Source organism: Lissotriton vulgaris, chromosome 8 (assembly GCF_964263255.1).
Source record: "Lissotriton vulgaris chromosome 8, aLisVul1.2, whole genome shotgun sequence".
Classification (NCBI taxonomy): Eukaryota; Metazoa; Chordata; class Amphibia; order Caudata; family Salamandridae; genus Lissotriton; species Lissotriton vulgaris.
The window spans coordinates 1,550,346,947-1,550,364,872 of record NC_141696.1 but is presented as its reverse complement, the minus strand read 5'-3'; the positions used below and the strand labels follow the sequence as shown (position 1 = coordinate 1,550,364,872).

The 17,926-nt window shown below is 47.6% G+C and overlaps 1 protein-coding gene across 3 annotated transcripts in view; it reads right to left on the bottom strand.

Moving 5' to 3' along the window:
* The window catches only part of LOC147700358 (uncharacterized), a 70,708-nt gene that overhangs the window by 42,675 nt on the left and 10,107 nt on the right, over positions 1–17,926 (bottom strand). The window contains exons 1-3 of one of the 3 annotated variants that reach the window (XM_086935719.1): positions 12,261–12,401; positions 8,920–8,993; positions 8,091–8,168 (exon numbers count right to left, since the gene is read on the bottom strand). The gene's annotated coding sequence lies outside the window, so the exon portion shown is untranslated. Of the gene's footprint in view, positions 1–8,090; positions 8,169–8,919; positions 8,994–12,260; positions 12,402–13,919; positions 14,031–17,926 lie in introns of those variants that run through there. The other 2 variants (XM_086935718.1, XM_086935717.1) reach the window with 2 other exon arrangements.

The window sequence follows — 17,926 nt, the reverse complement described above, 5'->3', positions numbered from 1 at the left end:
CACAGGGCTCCTCGTTGAGCCCCACGCTCTTCAACGTATATATGTCCCCTTTGGAAAAATTAGTCACCCCCTACGGTATTAAACTCCTAACGTACGCTGATGACACCCAGCTGGTAGTCTCTTTTTCTCAGCAGGAAAACCCTACCACCAACCTTTATTCCTGTCTGAAAGACATAGTCAGCTGGATGGACAGCTCGCACTTGAAGCTCAACAGCGACAAGATGGAGATACTGGTAATGGGGAATCAGGCTCATTTCCGGCCAGAATCTCTATGGCCCCCATGCATGGGCAAGCCTCCTACCCCTAAAACCGAGATCAAAAGCCTCGGACTATGGCTTGACCAAAATCTCACCATGCACACTCAAGCTAGGAAAACTGCTGGGGTCTGCTATGGGCTTCTGCGATCCGCCCGAAAAATTCTGCCATTACTCCCTTTTCCATCAAGGAAACTCTTTATCCAAGGCCTCATCCTGTCACGCCTGGATTATGGCAACGCACTGTTTCTGGGTGCCCCGCGGAAAGTCACTACCAAACTGCAGGTGGTGCAGAACGCGGCCGCACGGATCCTCACCAACACCAAGAGCCGGTGCTCGGCCAAGCCAGCTATCAAAGCACTCCACTGGCTACCCGTGGTAGAAAGAGTGCAATTTAAGGCGCTCTGTCTTACGCACAAAATCCTCAACGGCAAGGCCCCTCCCATCTTTAAAGACCTGGTGACTCCTTACACCACTTCTAGACCTCTCCGATCCTCTAATGCTCATTTAACTCTGCCACCCAAGATCAAGAGAGCACGATCAGGAGGTCGGCGTTTCTCCTACAACGCTTCCAAATTATGGAACTCCCTCCCTCCTGACATTCGTGCACAGCCTAATCTGTTGGCCTTCCGAAAATCTCTGAAAACCTGGCTGTTCCCGTGAAACCCCCTTACGACTCCACCTGTACTCATTCTGCGCTGGGACGCTCACGGGCAGCCATGCGCTTTAGTAATCCAGTAACATTTAACCTACAGCATCCCCTGGATGTTATGCAAGCCTAGGGTGTGCAGTTCTAGTCGATATGCTGGATCTGACAAGCGACCATTGAAACAGTTGTGCAATGTAAGGAGCCGAGTAGCTAAATAGTAAAGGTATAGATTTGTTATCCCCAGGTCGCCATCGAAGGGTGGAATCAGGCACTGGGCGAAGGCCAACCGGGGCCAAGCTGTTCATTTCCCGCGACCACGTGAATGTAAGGGGCGTATTCTAAAGCATGTAGAGGAACCTAGGCAGAATCATCATTTTAAATAAAGCTATTCTGCCCATAGGATTCAGCGGCAGCGCCTGCCATTTGAGGAGATCAGCACGGGTTTTTTTCACTAGTGGGGTTACATTGAGCGACCAGGCAAGGTCTGGGAGGAGGGCAACCCAGATCCCAAGATATTTGAAGGACTCCCGTCGAAGAGGTATCGATGACTGCCAATCAAAGCACTCTCGAGCGAGATGGAGGGGACCAGGACGGACTTAGCAGAGTTCAGTCGGAGGCTGGAGGTTTGCTCGAAGTGACTCCACACCCGGAGACACCGGGGTCCTGATTGTGCTGGGTCCACTAAAAATAGCAGAACGTCATCTGCGTAAAGATCGATTTTGTCCTCCTCCAGGCCAGGCTAGTTCCATTCCATGATTTGCTCGTTAGACCGGATATGGCAGGCGAAGGGTTCCATCACCATAGCAAAGAGGAGGGAGAGAGGGGGCATCCCTGCCTCGTGCCCCTCCTGATTGGAAGGGGCTGCGACAGGGCTCCATTGACCAGTACTCGGGCCCGCGGCTTACAATATAGCGTCTTGACCAGTTTACAGAAAGAGGCTCCAAATCCCATTTCCGTCAACACAGCTTCCAGGTACTGCCAGTCCACTGAATCAAATGCTTTCTCGAAATCCACGAGAAGAAGGGACAAGTATGGGGTCAGTTGTTGGCGGTTCGCTAGAGCAAGGTGGAGACGTCTAAGGCAGTGTCTGGTGCCCCGAGAGGGCATGAAACTGCACTGGTCAAGGTGGACCAGTTTGGCCAGGTACGGTCGCAAGCGGTTGGCTAAGATGGAGGCAAATACTTTGAGCTCCGAATTGATGAGAGAGATGGGGCGATAGTCGGAGCAATGCTTTGAGGGAGGCTGGGGCTTGGGGATCACCACAATGGTGGCCTTATCAGTTTCGGAGCGGAACGAGCCCTTATTAGTTGCCTCTTGATACATCTCTAGAAGGTGGGGAACCAGCATGTCACGGTAGGTTGCATAAAACTCCTGTGGGAGTCCGTCTGGCCCCGGCGTCTTACCAGAAGCCATACGAGATATGGCTTTGTTGACCTCCTCTGGGGTGATCTGGAGGTCCAGCGCCTCTGCCTCGGGTTCACTGAGTCACAGAAAAGGGAACTGTTCTCGCTCAAGTAGCTCCGAGAGTGATAGATTGGGAGGCTGCGCAGAGTAAAGGGTAGCGTAGTATGCGGCAAAGCATTGGGCCACTGCCACCGGGGATCGTTGGACCGCTCCGTCTGGGGCTATCATCTCAGGAATGATGCGATTGGCCATTGGGCAAGTGGCTAGTCAATGAAGGAGCTTCCCATTTTTGTTTCCCCATCCATAAACACGTGCCACAGAGGACCACCACCCCCTTTTGTACCACAGAGGACCTCCACAGCAGCTTGGCAGCCTCCAGGAAGGTCTGCTTAATTTTGTCGCTCAGAAATGCTAGTCTCCTACCCTGGGCTTCAGTCCTCTCTTCCGGGATTGCCCTTCAATTAGGATAGCTTGAGCTTCTAGGAGCATAAGCTGGGAGTCCTGCGCCGTTCGTTTGAGTTTGAGTTGGCCCAGCTTCCCACAGGGTGCCTCGGGAGGGGACCGAGCCCTGGTTAGTGATAAAGTAGTGGTGGAGCTCATCGCCCACTGAGGCCCTAAAATCTTTATCCTGGAGAAACCAGGCATTTAACCGCCAGATCGGGCGCGAAGATTCGGGGAGGTCACCCATCTGCATCGCCACGGGGGAGTGGTCAGATATTCCTCTGGGGAGGATGGTGATATCCTGAATTGCCCGACAATCCAGGGCCGGCATGAAAACGTAGTCAAGTCAAGCATGTGTGTGATGGGATGCTGATGTGTGGGTATAATGTCAGGCCGTGGGTGCCAAAGTCTCCAAGCGTCCCCTAGCCCCAGGGCGGTGGCCCAATTCGATAAGAGATTAGAATGGGTGATCCTAGAGGCTGAGGGGGCGCTGACGGTGTAAAGGTCGGGGTTCATAACTGCGTTGAAATCTCCCCCAATGATGGTCGTCCACGGGGGTAGGGCAGCAACCAGTTTAGCAACTAACCTAAGTGTGGGGGTCATCAGGGAAGGTGGGGAGTATATGGATAACAGGCTCAGGGTCCGGTCTCCTATGTTCCCTTCCAAGGCAACAAAGCAACCCTGAGGGTCATGAGTAACCTTTCGCAAAACGAATGGGAGGGCATGGCGCATCAGGACAGCCACCCATCTCGATCCCCGATTAAAACCGGAGTGCCAGACTCCGTCATAGCCGTATCTCACCAGTAAGGGGCAGTTATTGCCTACCAGGTGGGTTTCTTGGAGCAGAAAAATGTCTACAGTGTGACGTTGTGCATATCGCAGGACTGCTGTGCACTTGACCCTGTCTAACAGGCCATTAACATTCCAGGACATTATATGGAGCAATGCCCTCCCGGTGCGGTTATCAGACATGGGGGAGGGGGGGGGGGGGTGAGTGTAGGATAAGACACCCAGTGTGGGTGTCGGATGTGGGTGAATCGGGGCACCTGCATGATGCAGTGGGTACATCCCTATAGTGCTGGTCAAGTGAGCGGAACATCCTAAACAAAGCTTCTTTGAGAGAACATAAATGTTACATTTCTGCTTCAAACATGAATGGCTGTCAATGCAAGCGGGCTGCGGCCTAGTCATGTTAACTAGAGCACCTCTAAAGTAGGCATGATTTCCTTCTATTAAAATGCTCTCACAACAGCAACACAATAAATGCTGGGGTTAAAACGGGTATGTAGCAATAGAAAATATTTAGGACTTCTCAGTTGGCAAGTATGTAGCGATAAATCCCATTTCCGTGGATCGAGTAGAGCATACAAAGGTGTATCGACATTGGGTCATAAACTGTGCCCAAGCATTTCTTCAAATCTATTCTGTTACAGCAACTTTAGAAATCATTCTGGTTTTACCTATTCTCATCGAACCACTTGATTTCACCAACTGCATTGCACGAGCACTTATTTTTCACGTTATATTAGAAGCATCCTTTTCTGTTTAACTAAAGAAATGTTGATCAGGTTGTATTGAATACACCAAAGGAACATAAAACGAGGCCCATGTGTGGTCTATGTCATTTCTTTGATATAACTGTACTGAATACACAGAAACAAAGCGACGCGAGACCATTGTGTGTTCTTAACCATTTGTTTATGTAAAGAAACTTAGAGAGAGATACACTTCCTCAAGTGGTATTGACAAAAGTGATTATATGAAATGTATGCTTTTCTCCCCACCAGAACCATTGTTCTTATATGCTCAGACATGTGCCATGGTCACTTCTCAATACAAAAGTCAAATAACATACATACAGCGCTTAGATACCTCTGGGTGATATAGCGCTTTACAAACTTATAATAACATAACATAACATAACTACTGGAACTTTGGTTTAGCGTATCTTTGCCGGAAACTATAAACTTTCTGATCTATATAGTATTTCATACAGATCAACCACAGGAGGAAGGTATTAAGTGACTGTGCAATAAAAGTATAACTACATTTTAACTGGAATGTTTCCTCTACAAAGACCAGATTACTAAATGTTCTATTATGGGCACATCTGCAGTAGACACTATGACCGAGTGAACAGTGAAGACTGCTACACCCGAAGTGTCAACTCAGATTAACCAACTAAGAGTGGTTGGCACTGGCTAGTAATATTTCAAGCAAAAGAGACTCCATTTGATTTTATTCCTATGTGTTTGTCCCCAAACAGATATTTATGTCTGAATTCTATATGTCAATTTTAAAGAAGAAATATCAGACAGAATAATATTTCACAATAAAAGCCCCGATTAATGGGGTGCAAATGTGTTCGCCATTTGAGCTCCTCACTTTTTACTAGATTATAGTGGGTTAGGGAATGTATAAAGTGCTTCTGACAGCAAGTAGTTCAAAGTAATATTCTGAATTTTTTGGGAAACTATTTTGGATTCCAGATGCACGCAGCCTGCTGAACATTCCAAGCACAGCATCCACATAGAGACAAAATTACCCCAGCTGACAATCCACTGCCTAAGTATCTGCATGATGAACATTCCGAGCGCAGCATCCACATAGAGACAAATTACCCCAGCTGACAATCCACTGCCTAAGTATCTGCCTGATGAACAATCCGAGTGCAGCATCCACATAGAGACAAATGACCCCAGCTGACAATCCACTGCCTAAGTATCTGCCTGATGAACATTCCGAGCACAGCATCCACATAGAGACAAATGAGCCCCAGCTGACAATCCATTGCCTAAGTATCTGCCTGATGAACAATCCGAGTGCAGCATCCACATAGAGACAAATTACCCCAGCTGACAATCCACTGCCTAAGTATCTGCCTGATGAACAATCCGAGTGCAGCATCCACATAGAGACAAATTACCCCAGCTGACAATCCACTGCCTAAGTATCTGCCTGATGAACAATCCGAGTGCAGCATCCACATAGAGACAAATTACCCCAGCTGACAATCCACTGCCTAAGTATCTGCATGATGAACATTCCGAGCGCAGCATCCACATAGAGACAAATTACCCCAGCTGACAATCCACTGCCTAAGTATCTGCCTGATGAACATTCCGAGCGCAGCATCCACATAGAGACAAATTACCCCAGCTGACAATCCACTGCCTAAGTATCTGCCTGATGAACATTCCGAGCGCAGCATCCACATAGAGACAAATTACCCCAGCTGACAATCCACTGCCTAAGTATCTGCCTGATGAACATTCCGAGCGCAGCATCCACGTAGAGACAAATTACCCCAGCTGACAATCCACTGCTTAAGTTTCTGCATGATGAACATTCCGAGCGCAGCATCCACATAGAGACAAATTACCCCAGCTGACAATCCACTGCCTAAGTATCTGCCTGATGAACAATCCGAGTGCAGAATCCACATAGAGACAAATTACCCCAGCTGACAATCCACTGCTTAAGTATCTGCCTGATGAACATTATAAGCACAGCATCCACATAGAGCAGGGGTTCCCAAACTGTGCGCTGTGGCTCCCTGGGGAGCTGTCAAACCGAGCCAGAGGAGCTGCACTCCAAGCACTTAAATGCATTTACTGTTGAAGGGGTTGTTTGGTTCAGTTAAACTAATTAGACATAAACTAATAATGTTGATGATTTGTGAGTGTCATGCCTAAAGCTGTAAATGTAGTGCTTAATTGATGACATGTCGAGGGAGATGACCTCCATATTTCACTGGATCCCCACATTCCAACACTCCCAAAGTAAGCAGAAGATGCCCGAGTTATTTTGTTAGATTCGTTAGTTATTAGTTTTGTTTTTTTCCAAATACATTTTACACCAATGCAAGTTATCAGGAAAGTACAGTTGTCCTTTCTATTAAACACACTAAGTATTATTAAGCATTGACATTTGTACTTGAATCATTGGTACTTCCAGTACACATTTCTTTCAGTACACACACATTTCAAGACAGGCCTGCTCTCTCCTTGAGCACATGGAAGTAAAACATCATATACGGCATAATGCCAACATTTGAAAGCAAGAAATCGGGACCATAAAAAAAATCAGAGGAATTTATTTTACATGCATTGCTTTAGAGGCAATTTTAGGGAAGGGCAGCTAAAATAAAGCTGTATGGGGTTTAAAAAATCATGAGTCACCCTGCTGAGACAGACGTGTTGGCACGTATGTCATGGGTGGAAATGGAATGTGAATGCAAATATTCTACTTGCTCAGTAATACTTTAGCGATGGGGCCGACATGCATAGTGGTGCTATCTAGCACTGTAAGAGGGATAAAAAAGTTGACAAGGGTATCTAAAAAAGGCATGGGCAAAGAAGTGTAACTAGGAATATTTTATTCGGGGTGTTGCCTTACTAATACGAAACACCCTGCGTATATGATTATAATAACTTTATCAGCTTCATCCCAATTATTGTCAGGAAGAAAAATGGAAGTACTCTTGAGGCCAGGCTTACATCCCCCCCACCCTCCATAAAAAGTAACAGTGGGGAGCCACTGGCAATGCAAGTGGGTCAAGGGAGCCGTGGGTCAAAAAAGTTTGGGAACCACTGAGAGAGGAAAATGACCCCCAGCTGACCAGCCCCCGCCTAAGTATCTGCCTGATGAACAGTCCAAGGACAGCATGACACAGCGCTCGGACAGTTTCGGGTAATGCTTGCGCTATATAAAATCGCATTAAATAAAAAAAGAAAAAGAAAAATAGAGACAAATGACCCTCGGCTCACAATCCACTGCCTAAGTATCTGCCTGATTCCTTGCAGACTTGGAATTGCCAGAGTGAAAGCAAAGTCCAGCACCAAACATTCTGTGGCCTGGCTGATGGAGTGTACGTGTTGTTTAAGAGACCAGAAATGGTGGCATGAAATGACTGTCGTATATAAAAGATGTATAGGTGCACCTCAGGTTAGGCTTTTAACATTAGGCCTCTTGTTGATTTAAGTGTGGGTTCAATACGATTTTTGGGTTTCATTATGCCTTGCTAACAGCGTGGATAGTGAAGCAGAGCATCATATCTTTTGAGTATGAAATATGGAGTCATTAATCTCAGTGTTAATGAAAATGTCTATATATTGGTCTCTTGTTTTTTGCGTGTCAAGAGTAAAACAAACCCAAAACTAGCCTCCAGCTTGTTGGTTGAACTTGTACTAGTGTTTCAACGTGTGGTTTTAATTACGTCTTGCTGATAGGCTTGAGAGTGAACTGTAGTGTTGTTTTTTGGTTACAGAGAGCTAACAGACCAATGTATGATTTAGCAGTTTTGGACATTATGAAAAAATAAGCTGGATGGGAGTACTTACCTAAGGAGGAGGAGTCTCAACAATGCTGAAAGTAGACGAAGACTTGCATAGGAAGAAGATGTAGAACCAGCATAAAGACTAACAAACAGGGAATGAAGGAAAAATTAGAAGACACAAAAAACAATACAGAGAAATGACATGGTGAGGTTCTCTCATGCTGGCAATCTTTGACCCCCAGACCTGGGAAGCAGAGGACCACCAAATAAGGAGTCGACTCACGAAGGAGGATAAACGGCTGCACAGGGAACACGATGAGGAGCTCCAGCACATATGTCAACCAGGAGGAATCGAAACTGAGGAGCTCTGTTAGAGGGAGAAGGACCACAGAGCGAAGAGGCAGACCTCGAAATACAGACAAATGACAGAGATGGAAGCCTGCACTCCACCTGGAAACACTGTGGCCCCACCATGGTTCTGATGAGGACCGTGGCTGACCAGGTGCATGACCGAGGTAGTTCGGGGAAGGAACTTGTAGGGAAGAGTACAGGCATAGAGGCTGGTGCGGAGTCCAAGGAGGACAACCGGGGTCAAAACCATGTCAATCGTGCATTTATGACCCTAAAATCTCCTGGGTTTCTTTTTTTTTTGAAGCAAGTCTTGATGGCCAAACTAAGTGCCTTATTCTTGTGATGGGTAAGAAAGTGTAACGGGCTAAGAAACATAGCAGAAGAAAGGATAAAACAGGAGAAAGAAACAGGAAGAAATTCAGGTAGACCATAGAAAGCAGAACAGGCTGCAAAAGATATAGTTGGGAAGAATAGCAATAGATCCATTGGCTCCCCAATAATTGAGAATTATTTTATTTCACCTGTGTTAAAATGACACTTACCTTTAATCTGGGGACATTGGAGGTGGAGCTCTAGCCGCTCTCTGGAGCTAAGAAGGAGTCTGCAGAGCCAAATCCTAGGGAGAGTAGAAGAAAGAATCCTATGAAATCTTTACAGACTTTTTGAAGAACTTGAGCCTGTATGATAAATGAAGAACAATAAAACATTTAATTACTCAGAAAGCCTTGTAATTGACCTGGGTTACTGAATTAAAACAAACAAAACAGAGACCGAGAAATTAATATGCAGAGTTCCTCAGCCTCAACTTTTTCAACATGTACAAGACACTACTCACCAATATCATCCTCGTCATTTCCTACTCCAATCACACACAAGTCATCTTTTCCCTGACGGACAAAACAACCAACACCAGAACTAACTTCACAAACTGCATGACCATGATAGCAGACTGGATGCGAACCAACTGCCTGCAGCTCAACTCTGACAAGACAGAAGTACTGGTCTTTGACAACAAGACCTCCCCAATGGACTCCACCTGGTGGCCATCAAAGATAGGACCAAACCCCGCACCCAAAACCACTCAAGTAATCTAGAGATCACCCTAGATAACAAACTCAGCATGGCGGCTCAAGTCAATGCAGTGTGCATCTAATGCTTCCACTTCTTACTCATGTTGCGAAAAAATCTGCAAATGGGTGCCTCAGAACACATGGGGCAGTATTACAATAAGTGCTCCGGGTGCACAACGGGCATTTGCGCCCGCTTTGCGCAACCCTGGGGCACTTTGGTATTATAGAAGGGGGTGCAGACGCTTGTGTGTCCCCTTCTATAATCCCGATAGCGCTGGCACACTTAAAGCGCCAGCGCTACATTCAGCGGGTGTTTCCTTGTTTGTATAGGACCTTGCTCTAGGCAAATGAGGGAATTCCTTTGACTCTGTGCCAGCGCCGTATTACAGAAGTAGGCGCACAGTCAAAGGAGCCCTCAAGAGGGCCACTGACAGTGCGCCATTTAAAAGGCGGCGCACTCTCAGTGCGCCTCCTGACAGCAGCCCTCTGCAGTGGCTAAAGGGGGTCCTGTGGATCCCCCAGACATCCCTTTGCAGGCGGGTGCCGTCACTGACTGCACCCGCTGCAAGGGGGGCTTTATTCCCTGTAAAAGTGCACGGGGGAGCCGCCTGCACTGTGAAAACACGTGGCAGCTTCTCCGTGTTTGCACATGAATGCGCTGGCCCCAGGGCAGCGCGAGGTCGCAGCTGCCCCCAGGGCAGTGCATACAACATAATAGAGCGCATTGCGATTGTTTGCACCTGGCACACCTTTTCTGCAAGCACTCCTCCCCCATAGGCTGGACTACATCAACACTCTCTAAACCGAATCTCCAAACAACTTCTACAAAGACTCCAGACCCTCCAAAATACAGCTGCAAGACTCCTATTTGAACTCCCACGCTGCACCCACATCACACCACACCTAACCTTAGGAAGCTTCACTGGCTCCCCATTTCCAAGCGCAGTCAATTTAGACTTCTCATGCACACTAAGCCCTACACACCATGGGACCGGAATACCAGAACAACCACCCAGACAACTTTCACCAACCACCCAGACAACTACGTTCTGCCTCCCTCTCATCAGCATTCGCAAAAGCAAAACTGGAGGTCGCTTATTCTCCTATATTGCATCGAAGACATGGAACGACCTTCCTCGACACATCAGAGCCTCCTCCTTCCTTCTTTAGCTGAAAACCTGGCTCTTTGTATAAGAAGAACTTTGGGACACAAACCTACACACGTGCCCAAGCACCTGGATTCCTTCTCAGGTGACAACCCACATTCCATACGAGAGTGAGAGAGTGAGAGTGAGAGTGAGAGTGTGAAAGTGAGAGAGAGAGCGAGAGCGAGAGTGAGAGTGAGAGTGGGAGTGTGTATCTTTGAATCTGGCTTAGTCTATCTGTTTCTGCATCTATCTCAGACCCCTGGGGCTGTTAAGACAAGGGCACTCTAGGCTTTGGGCTGGAGGCAAGTAATACTGTTTAACTTTTTTGATGGATAGGTGTTTGTGGCCTACATCTAGTCAAGATAATGTTTATTTAGACCATTGGTCTTTAAAAAACACAAAACAACCAATTTTTATACAACTCTAATATCATAAATAATGTAATCAATAATTATAAAAATAGAAAATTCTTAAAAAAGAAGAGCAAAAGTTTTTTACAACACTTCATTGCACATTCCCCATATTATATACGAGTTATAATCACACCACTTTTTTACTTACTTAATAACAGGATAAATAGCTTGAAAATGTCCATAGAAGTTATCCTATCTAAAATTATTCTGCCAGAATCAAGCTAAGATCCTACCCCCTTCACATTATTCCTCATTTCCATCATAGCTTGCCACTGTTCATCTCACTTCTCCGTATAGAACTTTGTGACTGCTGAGGACAGGAGAGGAGGGAGGGGAGAGGTAAAGGGTCCTCAGCCCGGGGAAGGGGGTGGGGCAATGGTTTGAAGGGGGGTGAAGGGTCCTCAGCCTGGGAGGGGCCATGGCTTGTAGGGGGGGGAGGGGGAGGGGGGGGGGAAGGGTCCTCAGCCCGGGGAAGGGGTGGGGCAATGGTTTGAAGGGGGGTGAAGGGTCCTCAGCCCGGGAGGGGCCATGGCTTGTAGGGGGGGAGGGGGGGGGGGTGAAGGGTCCTCAGCCCGGGGAAGGGGTGGGGCAATGGTTTGAAGGGGGGTGAAGGGTCCTCGGCCCGGGAGGGGCCATGGCTTGTAGGGGGGGGGGTGAAGGGTCCTCAGCCCGGGGAAGGGGTGGGGCAATGGTTTGAAGGGGGGCGAAGGGTCCTCAGCCCGGGAGGGGCCATGGCTTGTAGGGGGGGGGGGGGTGAAGGGTCCTCAGCCCGGGGAAGGGAGGAGGGGCAATGGTTCGAAGGGGGGGGTGAAGGGTCCTCAGCCCGGAAGGGGCCATGGCTTGAAGGGGGGGAGAAGGGTCCTCAGCCCGGGAGGGGCCATGGCTTGAAGGAGGGGGGAGAAGGGTCCTCAGCCCGGGAGGGGCCATGGCTTGAAGGAGGGGGGGAAGGGTCCTCAGCCCGGGAGGGGCCATGGCTTGAAGGAGGGGGGGGAAGGGTCCTCAGCCCGGGAGGGGCCATGGCTTGAAGGGGGGGTGAAGGGGCCGCAACCTGGGGGGGGGGGGGGGACATGCCTTGAAAGGGGGGGGTGATGCGTCCTCATTCCGGGGGGGCATGCCTTGAAGGGGGGTGATGGGTCCTCAGCCCGGGGGGGGGGGAGGCATGCCTTGGGGGGGGGGGGTGGAGGGTCATGCCTTGAAGGGGGGGTGCAGAGTTCAGGCTGTCTGTAGCGGGGGGGGGTGCTGTAGACTCTACCTGCGCAGACACCTGCTCAGAGCCCTCTCCCCTCGGCCTAGGACGGTGAAGATGACAATCCGAGGCCGGGGGTGACGTCCGGGGTCAGAGTGAGAAGTTCACCGCACAGACCGAGGATCCTTCCACCCCTGCAGCTGCTGGAGCCGTTGCCCGCGTTTCCGCGCATGCGCATAATCCTGCGCAGCCGCACTATGGTAAACGTCTCAGATGGTTGTTTCTTTAGGCCCCCCGCTCTGCTGCCTGTTCAGTGCGCATGCGTCATGGAGCGGTGTCTGCATCCGCCGCTGTTCATGGTGCTGGAGCTCCTCTCCCCTGCAGCGCATCGATGCGGGCGGCACCTTGAACCTTTCCTAACGGCCAGGGTGCTATTACACGCCCTCTGCACCTTCCCCGGCATTAATGTCCGCCAAGGTCCGATTCTGGTTATCGCTGGTCCGTGCTCGCTGCCCCCACCCTCCCCCTGCAGAGGCGGTGACCCCGCCCACTCGACAGACCTGCTCCTTTATGGCTGTGTGTGCATATATACCGCTCCCCCCTTTCTACTATTCCCAGTACCGACCCGTCCGGTTGATTCCATTCTGTCCTACAATAATGTTTTTTGTGGGTCAAGAGTAAAACAAACCCAAAACTAGCCTCTAGCTTGAGGGTTAAATATGTGCTAGTTTTTCAACATGAGGTTTTAATTACGTCTTGCTGATAGGCTTGAGAGTGAACTATAGTGTTGTACTTTTGGTTATAGAGAGCTAACAGACCAATGTATGATTTAGCAGTTTTGGACAATACAGAAAAAAAGCGATCATCAACCCCAACGTGGATGGGAGTACTTACCTATGCTGAAAGTAGACAAAGACTTGCATAGGAAGAAGAGAGGAAAATGTAGAACCAGCATAAAGACTGACAAACAGGGAAAGAAGGAAAAATTAGAAGACAGAAAAAACAAACAATACAGAGGAATGATATGGAGAGGAAAAACCAACAAAAGACTATAAAAGGTTCTTTCATGCTGGCAATCTTTGACCCCCAGATCTGGGAAGCGGAGGACCACCAACGAGGAGTCGACTCATGGAGGAGGATACCCTGCTGCACAGTGAACATGATGAAGAGCTATGGCACATATGTCAGCCTGGAGGAATCTAAACTGAGGAGCTCTGTTAGTAGGAGGAGCACCACGAAGCAAAGACGCTGACCTAGTAATACAGGTAAATGACAGAGATGGGAGCCTGCACTCCACCTGGAAACACAGTGGTTCCAATGAGGACCGTGGCTGACCAGGTGCGTCACAGAGATAGTTAGGGGAAGGAACAGGTAAGGAAGAGTACAGGCATAGAGGCTAGTGCGGAGTCCAAGGAGGACAACCGGGGTCAAAACCATGACAATCGTTCATAGGATCCTAAAATCTCCTGAGCTTCTTGATTTCTAGAAGCAAGGCTTTATGGCCAAACTAAGTGCCTTACTCTTGTGATGGGTAAGAAAGTGTGAAGGGCTAAGATACATAGAAGAAAGGAGAAAAACAGAGAAAGAAAAAGAAAGAAATTCAAGCAGACCATAGAAAGCAGAACAGGCTGGAAAAGATATAGTTGGGAAGAACAGCAATGGATCCATCGGCTCTACAATAATTGAGATTTTTATTTATTTGACCTCTGTTAAAAGGACACTTACCTTCATCTTTAATATGAGGACATTGGAGGTGGAGCACCAGCCGCTCTCTGGAGCTAAGAAGGAGTCTGCAGGGCCAAATCTTAAGGAAAGTAGAAGGAAGAATCCTATGAGATCTTTACAGACTTTTTGAAGAAGTTGAGCCTGTATGATAAACGGAGAACAATAAAACATTCAATTACTCAGAAAGCCTTGTAATTGACCTATGTTACTGTATTAAAACAAACAAAACAGAGACCGAGAAATGAATATGCAGAGTTCCTCTGCCTCACCCTTTTCAACATGTACATGACACTACTCGCCAACATCATCCTCGTCATTTCCTACTCCAATCACACACAAGTCATCTTCTCCCTGACGGACAAAACAACCACCGCCAGAACCAACTTCACAAACTGCATGACCTTGATAGGAGACTGGATGCAAACCAACTGCCTGCTGCTCAACTCTGACAAGACAGAAGTACTGGTCTTTGACATCAAGACCTCCCCAATGGACTCCACCTGGTGGCCATCAAATATAGGACCAAACCCCGCACTCACAGGCCACGCAAGTAATCAAGGATCACCCTAGATAACAAACTCAGCATGGCGGCTCAAGTCAATGCAGTGTGCACCTAATGCTTCCACTTCCTACTCATGTTGCGAAAAAATCTTCAAATGGATGCCTCAGAACACATGGAGCAGTATTACAATAAGTGCCCCGGGTGCACAACGGGCGTTTGCGCCCCCTTTGCGCGTCCCCGGGGCACTTTGGTATTATAGAAGGGGGTGCAGACACTTGTGTGTCCCCTTCTATAATACCAATAGCGCTGACGCACTTAAAGCACCAGTGCTACCTTCAGAGGGTGTTTCCTCTTTTGCATAGGTGCTTGCCCTATGCAAATGAGGGAATTCCTTTGACTGCGCCCGCGCCGTATTACAGGAGCGGGCACAGAGTCAAAGGAGCCCTCAGGAGGTGCACTGACAGTGCGCCATTTTAAAGGTGACGCACTGTTAGTGCGCCTCCTGACAGCAGCCCTCTGCAGTGGCTAAAGGGGGTCCTATGGACCCCCAGAAATCCTCTTGCAGGCGGGTGCCGTCACTGACTGCACCCACTTGCAAGGGGAGCTCTTGTCCCTTGTAAAAGTGCAGGCGGGTGACACCTGCACTGTGAAAACACGAAGCAGCTGCTCCGGGTTTACACATGAATGCGCTGCCCCCAGGGCAGTGCACGGTCGCGGCAGCCCCCAGAGCAGTGCATACAACATAATAGGGTGCATTGTGAGTGTTGGGTGCAAACAATCACAATGCATAACACAGCCCCTGCTAGGATCGTCACACGCGCTCATCCCCCATAGGCTGAACTACTGCAACACTCTCTACACCAGAATCTCCAAACAACTTCTACAAAGACTCCAGACCCTCCAAAATACAGCTGCAAGACTCCTATTTGAGCTCCCATGTTGCACCACATCACACCACACCTAACCTTAGGAAGCTTCACTGGCTCCCCATTCCCAAGCGCAGTCAATTTAGACTTCATGCACACAAAGCCCTACACAACATCGTACCGGAATACCAGAACACCAACAACACTTTCACCAACCCTCTGAACACCTACGTTCTGCCTCACTCTCACACTTCTCGGCATTCGCAAAAGCAAAACTGGAGGTCGCTCATTCTCCTACATTGCACCCAAGACATGGAACGACCTCCCTCGACACATCAGAGCCTCCTCTTTCCTTCTTGAGCTGCAAACCTGGCTCTTTGTATAAGAAGAACTTTGGGGACACAAACCTACACAAGTGACCAAGCACCTGGATTCCTTCTTGTGTGACAACCCACATTTCACACCCTCTTTTTGCCGAAAAATTATCTGTTACATGCACTGTCTGTGTGTTTCAGCAGTGTTTGTGTGTGTGAATGTGTTTAAGAGTGTCTGTGCTTATGGGTGTGTGTGCCTGTCTGCCTTTGAATCTGGCTGAGTCTATCTGTTTCTGCATCTATCTCAGACCCCTGGGGCTGTTACGACAAGTGCACTCTAGGCTTTGGACTCGAGGCAAGTAATAGTGTTAAACTATTTTGATGAATAGGTGTTTGTGGCCTACATCTAGTCCAGATAATATTTATTTAGACCATTGGTCTTCAAACAACACAAAACAATCAATTTTTATACAACTCTAATATCATAAATAATGTAATCAATCGTTATAAAAACAGAAAATCCTTAAAAAAGAAGAGCAAAAGTTTTTTTACAACACTTCATTGCACATTCCCCATATTATATACGAGTTATAATCACACCACTTTTTTACTTACTTAATAACAGGATAAATAGCTTTTAAATTTCTATAAAACTTATCCTATCACATGATTGCATATTTTACAAAGGTTGGACGTAGGAACAATTTCCGCAATGATAACACATTCAACCAATCCACCAGTATGTGCAGGATATCACATTTTATACCCAACATACATGTACATTTCCCATCATATTTCATTATTTCCATTTTTATTCTCTCATTTATTATCCATGGATTAATACCAATTCTTAATTTTGATAATTCACATCTTAGCCAACAATTAGGCAACCTATCCAAATATGGGAACCCATCTCCATCACGCCTTATGCCACTCCCCTATGTCGTTTTTTGGTTTCGCCCAAGATTTCCTTGTGAGATCTTTTGTTTGTTTCCTTGGATCACATAGGTCAGCGCCTGTCAGTATCACTTTCTTCCTCATGTGTTTGTCCCTTCGAAGGAGCATGGACAAAGAACTGATCAATTACTTTATAGGTGTCCTTCCACGGTTCAGGCTGGGATTTAGGTACTTTTTGAAATTCTTGAGCCCTTCCGTCATCATTCCCTTGTTGTCCTCGTCGCCTGCCCATTGTTGCTTGCACAGCCACCTCCTACTGTTTTTGTTTGACCTCTGCCGCCTCCAGTTGTTGTTGCTGGCTACATTTGGTTGCACCCAGCATTTTATTTAAACTCTTAAGTATGAGCAAACCAGGCAAGCCTATCATCTTGGTTGTAGTGAAAATCAAAATGGTCAGCTCTAAGGGCCATGCATATTATTTTCTGTTTCTGAGCAGAGAAGTAGAAAAGCATGTGACCTCCTATACATACAGGTGACAGACCTGAGAAAAAGCAGTACAAAAAAGGTGACTTTACTCCCACATGTCACTGTAGCGCTGAATCACACTGTAGACCACTGGTAGTGGGTGCAATTTCAAAATGGCGGGACAGAAATAATCAAGGTGAAATGCAGGGAGTAGACAAACAAAACATGCACCCCAAACTCCTAAAAGAAGGTTTAGCTGAGGCGGGGAGAATTCTCTCACAAACATTTCTATCGTGAGACCATGATGCTCTAAGGGAAGGGATGTAGTATGTGTAAGAACAGATGTAAGAAAAAATCCTGAACTCAAAATCACTGCAGCAGACAGTTATTTTTGTCTCCTCCGAAAAATGTTATGAGCACCCATGCTGTAGATAATGAAAGATTGTACCCGCCCCAGAAGTGGTATCATCTCATGTGTGGGCACTTCCTGTGCTCACATCCAACAGAGACCAAGCCAAAACTGGTATCCACTTGTAAGGATGATCACATCTTTTTTCTCACTTTTCCCCTACACTGGTGCACAGATAAAGCTGCACACTTGCTCTGGTGGTCTGTGCAGACTCTGCGTTCAGGTAAAACAACAAAACAATTGCCTCACAAACTATACTTCACTCACACAGTTTGTACCCATCCAACACTGGCATCCAAGGCAAGAGTGTCTTATTCCTCACCCATTTTTGCATCAAATCCATGCATAGTTGCTATGACAAGCAAGATAAAAATACAACTCCGGTCCTCAAGTCCATCAAAACACTACCTATATACACCAGATTAAGTTCAATCCATAGTACACCCATAGGGAAATCAATCAATCAATCAATCATAGACATGTATATAGCGCACTACTTACCCGGAGGGTCTCAAGGCGCTGGGGGGGGGAGGGAGTGCTGCTACTGCTCGAAT